The sequence below is a fragment of the Capsicum annuum genome, chromosome 4 (assembly GCF_002878395.1).
Source record: "Capsicum annuum cultivar UCD-10X-F1 chromosome 4, UCD10Xv1.1, whole genome shotgun sequence".
In the NCBI taxonomy this organism is placed as follows: Eukaryota; Viridiplantae; Streptophyta; class Magnoliopsida; order Solanales; family Solanaceae; genus Capsicum; species Capsicum annuum.
This window is the reverse complement of record NC_061114.1, coordinates 221,922,831-221,933,789: the sequence shown is the minus strand read 5'-3', so window position 1 is coordinate 221,933,789 and position 10,959 is coordinate 221,922,831. Positions and strand designations below refer to the sequence as shown.

The window sequence follows — 10,959 nt, the reverse complement described above, 5'->3', positions numbered from 1 at the left end:
ATTGGGTTAAGAAATATAGAATTATGTGTACAATCACTTCTTTAGAAAATAAGAGGATAACTTAAAAAAAATAAAAAAATGAGTTTAGGTTTGATCAAAAGAAAATTTAAAGTTTAACATATAAGCAAAAATTAACGATAAGTTGGAAAGCCCTGCTACCGACCATTCGTTATAATAAATTGACCTACCGTTTGAAATCGATTGAATTAGGTGGGTAGATTTTAAACCTATGAGGGGCTCAGTTAGACTACGAAAATGGGGACGATTCATAAATACCCTAAAGGCGCGAGAAACGTGCCAAAATTTGCGGTGAGGCTGAAAAGTGCTACTATCGGTAAGCCACACGTCAATATAATAAATAATTCCAAAATAAATTAAAAGCGGGAGGCAAACAACTTTTAGGTTAACAAATATTATAAGTCCTAAAAAAAAAAATTAATTTAAGCCGGACGTAAGTCATTAAAGCGACCGTGCTAGAACCACGGGACTCGAGGGGTGCCTAACACCTTCCCCTCGGTCAACAGAATTCCTTATCCGGATTTCTAGTTCGCAGATCGAAAAATAAAAATTAAAGAGTCATTTCCTTTTGAATAGGGATTCAATAAGGTGACTTGGAACACCCAAACTCAATTCCAAGTGGCGACTCTGTAAATAAAATAATCCCTTTTCAAAACGTCACTTTAATTGGAAAGACCAATTTTCTCCAAAACCAACTCCCTAATGGGGGGTCGGGTGCGGTGAAAAGGGGGGTGACACTATACATGTAAACAATTTATAGATATATATATATATATATATATATATATATATATATATATAGGATACATAGGAAAACAGAATGATAAAATGTTAATTAAGGATCTTATTGGAAAGAGAAATTAAGAATGCAATAGGTTCGGTTAGAACAAAGCCCAAAATAATATAACCAAAATAATTGTTTTGCCAATAACGAATTTCGCTTCGCAGAATGAATCGAGGAACTAAGAAATAATAATGGGATTACATCAAATCGATTGTTTCGTAAAATAAGCTTTTCATTGTTACGGTACCACGAAAAATCATACAATATAATATGTTTTAAGTAGTAATTAAAACAAAGTGTAAGGTGGGAGAGCCGAGGTTATATAAATCTCACATCAGCTACTTATTTAATCGATAAAAAAACTAAGTCCAATACCTTACAATAGGATGATAATAATATTATTGGAAGTACCGTAGTCCCTAAAGGCATGATCCTATTGCTGACGAGTTGAAGTAATCGACAAATACAACGTACTTGGATAAAGGATGTGAAAGAGTTGTTTCATTCGTTCCATTTCCACCTTGTCGATAAAACTCATATGCTTATTTATAAACATTCCCTTCGAACACAAAGGTAAATCCTTACACTGCATACATAATAAATAAACAGGAGAACATATCTATATGATGATAGATAAGTAGACTTAGAGCTGATCAAGGAACTGAATACAATTCTGGCGTGGAATGCATATGGCCTCAAAAGGTTTCTCCTTGTTCAAACTCATCCTAGAATTATAGCATGCATCCAAGTTTTGTTCAAAATCCACATTTTTCCAATCAAACCACTGAATCAAAGAACCTAAAACCAACGAGGCAGTGCGTAAGCCCATTGCGGCTCCAGGGCACGCTCTTCTCCCCATACCAAATGGTACAAATTTATAACTGAACCCTTCTTTTTCACCTTCCATAACCTCAAATCTCTCCGGTTTAAACTTTTCAGGCTCGTCCCACAACTCGGGGGCCCTATGAATGGCCCAGGCGTTAACCATTAGGATCGTATGTTTTGGTACATCGTAGCCACCAACAGTAGAATCTTCTAATGAGTAGTGAGGCAACAGAAGCGGTACTGGAGGGTACAATCGCAAAGTCTCATTTACAACATAATGCAGATAAGGAAGATTAGTGAGATCAGATTCATTTAGAAAGCGTTCGTTCCCCACTTTGCTATCGATTTCAGCTCTCAGCTTGTGAAATGCCTCAGGGTGAGCTAAAAGAAGCCGCATCGCCCATTGAATGGTCATCGATGTGGTATCTGTACCCGCAACAAACAAAATCTGGCAAACAAGATGTATATTAGGCAAAAACTTTTGTTCAAACAAATGCACAAGTCTAACTAATGAAGTTACCTTAAAACTCAAAAAATTGACAAGAGTTTAGGAATAATATCCTGTTGGCATACTATTTGATCTTTTTTACCTTTTAAATTGTACAACAAAGTTCTCAAAAACTTATGTGGCGATTCTATATCCGGAAATTGTTCTTAATACAATTTTAAGGTTAATTAACTTCTATCTCAAGTTACATATCAGTGAACAGGAACAATAAGATCTACGAATAAATTTGATCCAAAGTAAGTAAATTTTAACCAGATTAGGCGCTCGTTGACGGAACGTACCATTAGTAGACCTTTAATGAGATCATCTGTGTAGAATTCGGGTTCTGATTCTTGTAGAGACAAGAGAGTTTCAACCAGTGTGCCCTTCTTCTCCTTGTTTCTATCAGTAGTTGATTCTGAAACACTAACAGGAGCAACTTTCTTCTGTCGAAATTCGTCTAGTAAGTTGTTAAAGAAATCATTTCTCTTCTTGTGAGTTGAGACCATCCTTTTCTCAATCCCTTTGTACCCAAAGCATTTCAATACTGGCAAGAAATCACACACGTTCAAAACCACCAATGTAGCGAAGAAAACTTCCCTTATCTCTTCAATGATTTGTTTACCCTTCTCAGTTCCTATGTCTTCCTCACTTACACAGCGTTTCCCAGTACCAGTTCTCGTCATAATATTGAATGCAAAAGTAAAAACCCAGCTACTCAAGTTAACTTTTGCACCATTAGTATCATTCTTATTGCTTGTTTTAAACAAACTGCGAATAAGAATTCCAATTTCTTCACGCCTCAGTGCAGAAGACTTTTGAAGGCTATTGAAAGAGAAGAGCTCGATTACCATTAGACGGCGGAGAGCCCTCCAAAGATAACCATAAGGAGCCCATACAACAGCCTTATAGTTAAAGGAAAACTTATCTCCAACCATAGTAGGAGGACGGTTTGCAAATACAATGTCGTTTTTTGTGAAGCATTCTTCCACGGCAGATGGAGAAGACACAACAAGCAAATTTCGACAGCCTAGCCGGAGGTGTAAAATTGGTCCATATTTAGTCGATAAAGAGGTTAATGTCTGGTGAAATGAATTTTTGATAAGGTAAAGATGGCCTATTATTGGAAGAGATAGAGGACTAGGTGGTAAACGTTTTCCTGGTTGAAGCAAGTGTTTCAATAAAAAGATAACCAAAAAAAGCAAGATAACTAAGTAGTAGTAGTTAGAGTTCAGGTTCTCCATGGGTGAAAAGTTGAAACAACAGATAATTGTAGAGCTTAGAACTCAGGGACCAGTGCAGTGTAGTGTTATAAAACAGACGTGCGTTGTATATAGTATATCAGTTGCGGCGCGTGGAGGCTAATTTTCGTAAGCAATGACCATATGGCTGACGTATTTAAATAATTGACAATTTTAGCAGTGACAGAACCAGAATTTTAAGGTTGTGGATATTTTAATCAGGGTGGAGCTACAGTGTAGGATTCGGGCGAATCCAGTAACTTTTACGTAAACTCTATATTTACACTAAAATTTTGAATATATATATATGATTATATAGTGTGAACCCATTGACAAACATTATCGCTTGGCCTAGTGGTGATAGACCAACATTAATAAGGGTCTCTCTTCTGCCGCGGACGTGTGTTCGAACCCCAATCCACTGATTTTTCTTTTAATATAATTTGCTAATGATGACATAATATAAATATATAACTATTTAAATGCAACATTAAAATTTGGTGTTTAAGTTTTGGAATAGTAAAATTTTTTGCGGAGAAAGTCAAAAGATTTTTAATTTTTTTGTTTGAGTAATTAAAAAAATACAAAAAGTACTTTTAATTTAATAAATTAAGAAGTAAAAAAAAAGTAATACAAGAAAAATCAAACTCATATGAACACCTGGACATAAAAGATCCACCTAAAGCCAGAGCACCTAGATAAATTTTAATTCTGTGGGTGCTTTTTATTTTTTATACCATTTTTTCAATATCTTATATAATAATACCTATTGTACGTTGAATTTAATGGGTGTCGGAGCACCCAAAATAACATATGGGTCCACCCCTGTCACTAGCACGAGCCGGTCCAATCTACAGCAGCGGTGACATACATCCATGGTTGTCAAGTTTCAACTAATTACTAATCCCACAAACAAGAAGTTTGTATACAGGCATAAAACATCAATATGTCTTTTAACTTGGCTTTAATTGCCATCTATATTCTCCTACTTTAATATGAAAATAAGCATTTAAACTTATATAAAGTTGAATAAGTACAGATATTGTTCCTGTGGTAATTCGTCTGAGATATCACTTAAAATATGTGTGTCTATTTGTATCACTTTATACAATGTTAAGTATATTTATATACATTCAAAGTTAAAAGGGTATCATTCTTATCTAAAACCAAGTTAAAGACTATGTCTATGTATTATGCCTTGTATATCTTACTCAAAATGACTTTCATCATTTTACTTGAAACTTTTTTTGTGTTTTAAAAGGTAAGATAAAAAGTATGTGAAAAGAGAAATATACTAAACAAGTAGACTTACATTATCAACAAAGGGAAATTGATCAAGTAATTGACAAATTCACTTTATCATAAAAGGATGAAGCAGAGAGATAAGGAAAAGATGAGACTGAAAACGAAAGGCCACGAATCACGACTAATGAGTGTAACAAGCATTTGGCGTCTAATACTAATACTCTCTTCGTTTAAAAAAAAATGACCTACTTTAATTTAACATAAAATTTAAGAAAAAAAATAAAAAATTTGAATCTTGTGACTTTAAATTAAAGTTATTTCAAATGTATCAAAATGCCCTTTAATCTTATGGTCCTAAACATGTCATGTAAAAAGTTGAAATTAAAGTATTGCCAAAAAATGAAAGAGGTCAATCTTTTTGAAATAGACTAAAAAGAAAAGTAGATCATTCTTTTTTAAACGAAGGAAGTACTAATTTTGGTTAAGTAATAAGACTTAAATATGTCATCAAATTATTAGAAATGACTTATATATTATTCATTAAAAGGTTAATTAGCTCGTTTACACCATTACCGCTACAAAACAGACTTATTTATGCTATATTTTTAATAGTAGCTTTTCAAAAACAATTTTACCACGTGACTTCTTATTAGAAGTTCACGTTATTAGATTGGACCCACTAAAAATTTAATCCCTTAAAAAAAACCAACCCACTCTTACTCAGTATTACAAAAAAAAATTAAAAAATTGAAAAAAGTAAAAAAACTGTTTTGAAAAGTGGAGATTAGAGATTCAACTAACTGTTAGTTCACGTCGCATCATTATAACAATATTCAACAATAGCGGTTTGATTTCCTCTAAAATCGATTTTTCAAATTATATTTTACTCTCTATAGACATTCTACCCACAACAGTAATGATATTTATTATAGTGGTACACTCTTTATAAAATTACATTTATATAACATCATACTTAAATATTGCAAGAAATATATTATGCATAAAATAAAATATTAAATATTTATGTTAATCATTATTAACGTCATGCACATAGTAAATTTAAAGTATGAATATATAATTTTTTTTTAAAATTATTTTTAAATGATGCATATTAGTTATTTCATAACTTCACAAGGAAAAAACTACTAATGTTTGCCTTTTTTATATTCATGCTCTTTCTATTTTTTTTTTCACTTTTATTTATAACAGATAAATAAATCTAAATATTAAATGTCAGTATACATATATAATAGCATCTCTCTAAAACAGTCATGAAATTTTCAAACAAACGTTATCATTATAGAGAGGTTTGACCGTATTAAATTCAACAGTAATTTTTATATATATATTCTTACTCTCATATCAAGTGGAAATCAAATAAACATATTAACAAAAGAGAATAAAAGTTAAAATACACATTATATCATTGAGAATAGTATTTCAAAAGATTTCATAAGTATTTATAATTTAATTAATGTACCCGCAAAAAGGAATATTTACAATATAGTAAAATCTATCAATGTCAATGTCAATGTCAATAGAAGAGCAAGTAGAGAAAACGATGGCTAGGGAAAATGAAAAAAAAAAAAAAGAGAAAGTGGATCCCATGGTAACCATGTGGCATGGAGTTGGATTGTGCAAGAAAAATATGTAAGCAAGGGGTAAATTGACCAAAGGATCAAAATATTTACAAAGCATCTACAGTAAATCAATTTCTTCATCAATAACATGGCATTGTTTTAATACATTTACAAATCTAACTTTGTGGGCTCATATTTCAAAAGGCATGACAAGTTTGACAATTGAACGAAAACAATTAGTTCTACTAGTATTTGTGAGCTAAAACAAAATATTATAGCCTAGAGAACAAGCAAGTAATGCACAAAAACAAACTTAAATACACTGAAATGCCTTCGTCATAAATATTATGACCATAGCGTACGTATTGAGTGTTGACTGTTGACAGAGAGGTGCTTCAACTCTCACTTAGGGGTCATTTGGTGGCAGAGGCGGACCACATGTGTCAGTGGGGTGTACACCTTAAGATTAATGATAGTGAACCTAGAGATTAATGGGTAGTGCACCTAGGTGAGTTGGTTGAAGTCATACCGTCCATCCACATGATTGAGTCAGATTAATGGGTAGTGCACCTAGGTGAGTTGGTTGAAGTCATGCCTTCCATCCACATGATTGAGTCATACAAAATTGTTGGATTAGGGATTCCAACCTGCAATCATCTCGTAAAATGAATCATTCTTGACCATTGAGCTACCTCAATCAATTATTCAATTATTTTTAAAGTAAGCTTCATATTATAAGAAAGTAAAGTTATTAGCTTAAAACTCATATTTATTCTATATATTTATTTTTTCGGTATTGTTCATATCTTTGACGACCAATTGAATATGATAATATCCCTTAATCGACACTGAAAGTTTTTCTGACGTCTTAAGATAATATTGTGTACCACAGTATTATCAAAAGCAATAAGCGTAAAAAAACTTCGCGGTCTATTGTATTTAAGCACAAAGTCCAAATAAAATGTGAGATTTAACGGAAAAAGGTATAAAGAGAGAAAAAATATAAATATATGTCTTGTCCAAGACTAATAATATAAGTATAAATGACAAATATATGAACAATTTTTTTTTTGTTTTGATAAAGTGAAATAGTTCGTCTCTTTAGCTTCATTGACAAGAGAAAATATGTATTAGAAATTAGAACCTAAGCTGCACATCAAGCGAGGCGAGCGCTCAACACAATTTGAGTCTTGCTTCGAGGCTTATGCGCGTCTTTGACAACATCGGTGCACCCACGAACTTCAAATCCTGGGTTCGCCTTTGTGTTGGTGGAGTGTATAACAATAATTTAAAATATTGTGTATTAGTAATGATTGCATTAGTAATGTTTGTATTAGTTATGTTTGAATTAGTTATGCATGAATTACTTCTTATATATTGTTTGGTTTGATATATAAGAAATAACGTATCTTACATAATTTCTATAAGAGAAGTGTTTGTTTACAAAAATATCCTTCTTTGACTTTGTACACTTTTTTTGCAACAAAGTTCTTTTGTCATCTCAAACATAATTAGTATTGTTGAACTAGTATATAGAAATTATGATTAATTGCAAGACCTTAGTCTTTGCGCATGAAATGTTACACTGACGGATTAACATAGTCAAAACAAAAAGAAAATACAAGATGTAAAATTAACGAATAGTCTCAATTTTTTTAATCTATTTAAAGACCCTCGAAGCAAAGCAAAAATATGTTGTGGTTATTTAAATCAACTATTCATTGTTGTAAATTAAAATGGTGGGAAAAGAAATTGTGAAATGTTTTGAGAAAAATCATTGTTGAAAATAAAAATGGCGGGAAAAGAAATTGTGAAATATTTTGAGAGGGAAATTGAGAGGTGTTAAGGTCATTTAATAAGTTAATGCATTTGTTAAAAGTCTTTGTATTATTAATACATAAAAAATGGAGTGTATTACTAATACACACTTCAATACACAATAGTGTGTATAACTAATGTTTGCGTTAGTTGTATATAGACAAAAAAAGGTACCAAATAAGGTACAACTAGTACACATTAACTAATGCATGCATTATATTTTTCAATACACTCTACCAAACGACCCCTTATAGATTAGACTAGTTGGGAAACGCGCACGGGCCAACAATATGAAATCAGATAGCATGCTTTTTTTACAGTATAATATTAATTTAATTGTTGATAGTATTTGTAAATGAAAATAATATTTTCTTCATTCCAATTTATGTGACATCTTTTAAATTTGTGATTTAATCAATATTTTCTTTTATTATAATTTTTGTATATATCTTTTAATTATTTTAAAATGTCAATGATGGTGACTTATTGTAAATACTAGTGTCGTTTAGCCCGTGCTAAGCCCGGGACCAAATTATATTAATATTTTTATTTGTAATTTTTGTTAACTTATTATTTTTGTTTTTTGTTTGTTTTGTACCATTATATTAGTTTACGGTCTAGTTTGATTATTTTTTAATATTTTTAAAATGTTAAATTATATATCTGTTTTAATTTTTGTCTTATTTTTTAAATTCATTTTTTAAAAAATATCTCTTTTCTTTCTGGGTTAATTGCAACTTTCCACGTGACATGTTTAAGACAACAAGATCAATAAATATTTTGGTCCTTTCTATATATTTTTAGTTTAAGATCATAAAATTAAAAATATTCATTACTTTTTTCTTTAACTTTGTGTTAAGTCAAGACTAAACAAATAAATTAAAACGGAGCAAAAGCTTTTATAAGTTAAAGATAATAATTTTTCTAATGGTATATTTTAGTCTTTCTTTTAATTTTCAAACAAATCCTCACACAAAAATGCAAACACGAAAAAATTTCTCCTTTTTATTTCACTGAAAGTTTTTGAATGAAAGTTTTTAACGATCTAAGTTGATTTTTTCGTTATGTATAATTAATTTCATTATTTTTTCTCAATTAAACTTTACATTGGCTAGTTCATTTTTTAAAAAGTATATACAATATTTGATTAATATAAAAATATTTGATGCTTCAAACTATTGTATGATTTATGATAAATTAAACTATTAAAAGTCGAACTCAATAAAATACTTTTTGTAGATATTTCTTCAATGAGTCCTTACAAGTTTATTAAAACTTCACAAATTTCTTGCGAGGATTAAGAATTCTTTTTTTTTAATTAAATTATTGTTATCCACATATAAGACGACAATAAAAATTTTAATTAATTTTAAATTTAGTTGGATAAATAGATATTTTATAGTGTCACTATCACTTCTTTATGATTCATCATTTTGTATATCATTTTAAATGTCCATGTAATTGTTCAAATTTACTAAAATAGATGAGATCTTAAAAGGTCATTAAAACTCAATTAAGGATAAAATAGACAAAATACAGTCACGTGAGGACTACCATAATAGATGTTCTCCCTTATATATAGCCTAGTTTTATAAGGCCTGTGCTAAGCCCATACTCAAACTCAAGTAATTTGATATTTTATGACTAACATACTTTAATATATATATATATATAATAATGATAACTTGCAAAGATCATAAAAATTGAAAATATTAGTCAACTAATTTATAAGCATATAATTAATTTCTTTTCTAATTTCTCAATTCACGTTCATCTTTGCAATCAGGAAGATGAAGACGAAAGTCATCAAGTGGATTAATTATTTTACTCAAGTCTTCTTGTGTGTGATAAAAAATATATGATTTTATTTATAATTTCACATGACAAGAATTCATGCTAGTTAAATGTGGTGCTTTAAGTGTAATTTTATACCAATTTAAGAAAAAAATTATACTCACTAAAATGAACATCGAGAGTAAATTGACTCTCTCTATATGGTTGATGCTTAGAAATATTGATTCTCAATTGACCAGAAAAGAGATTCAAAAGTAATTTGATCTTAATTCATATTATTACCTTAATTTTTAACTTTATCAATAATTTTAGTTTTCAATATATGAAATATGTTTGATACTTTCAAAATCAATGGATAAAATTGTCCACAAAAAGTATTATTCAATTTATAAAAGATAATTAAGAAATACATCAAAATCATACTGGATTAGATAGAAATAAAATATAACCTTGTACAGTAACTAATTTTAACCCCTCTTTTTTTTTCTCTTCTTTATCCCCACAGTAGTTGGACAAAATTCTTTCTTATGAAAAATATATTACTAAAGATTAATACTAAGAAAGAAGAAAAAAAGTAATGAATTATTCGTGCAACAGAAAAAAGTTCTCCGCATTCAATTTTTTTTTCTTAAACTATTTAAAAAAAAAAGTTTATATAAAAGATTAATTTTGTTAAGGTTATTTTCATTTACAAAAAATAATTATATGATTTATTTTGATTAAAAATTAACAAAAGATAGTCAAATTAAAGCTTCTTGGCCTTGTGAGTAGCAAAGAAAAAAATTAAAGTTTTTTGGTCTTGTACTTCGTAAAGAATGAAGTACAAGCAATTTAATAAATAAAATAATTAAAGGTTATTTGACATTTATATTTTGTAATTGACTTGATTAAATAATATATAAGTATGAGAAACAAAATATTACAATGAAAGATTTTAAAAATGATTTATTGATTAGTTAAACAATATGAGAATTTTAATCGTTCAATTGATTAACTACCTAAGCTTCTTTTTATTGATAAATATTTGATTCTTTGCTTTGTAATCTCCTCCTTAATTCCCCTTGTCCTATTCCCATTTTTTTTTTAAATAGTTAATTAAATAATTAAAATTACAAGAAAAAACTTTAATAATAGATTCTCATACTGTGATACACGCACCAAGTGCAA

At 29.7% G+C, this 10,959-nt stretch overlaps 1 pseudogene; it reads right to left on the bottom strand.

Annotated features, from left to right (window-relative positions):
- Positions 1–1,326: 1,326 nt before the first annotated feature.
- LOC107867195 lies at positions 1,327–3,434 on the bottom strand (annotated as a pseudogene).
- Between the last annotated feature and the right edge of the window lie 7,525 nt (positions 3,435–10,959).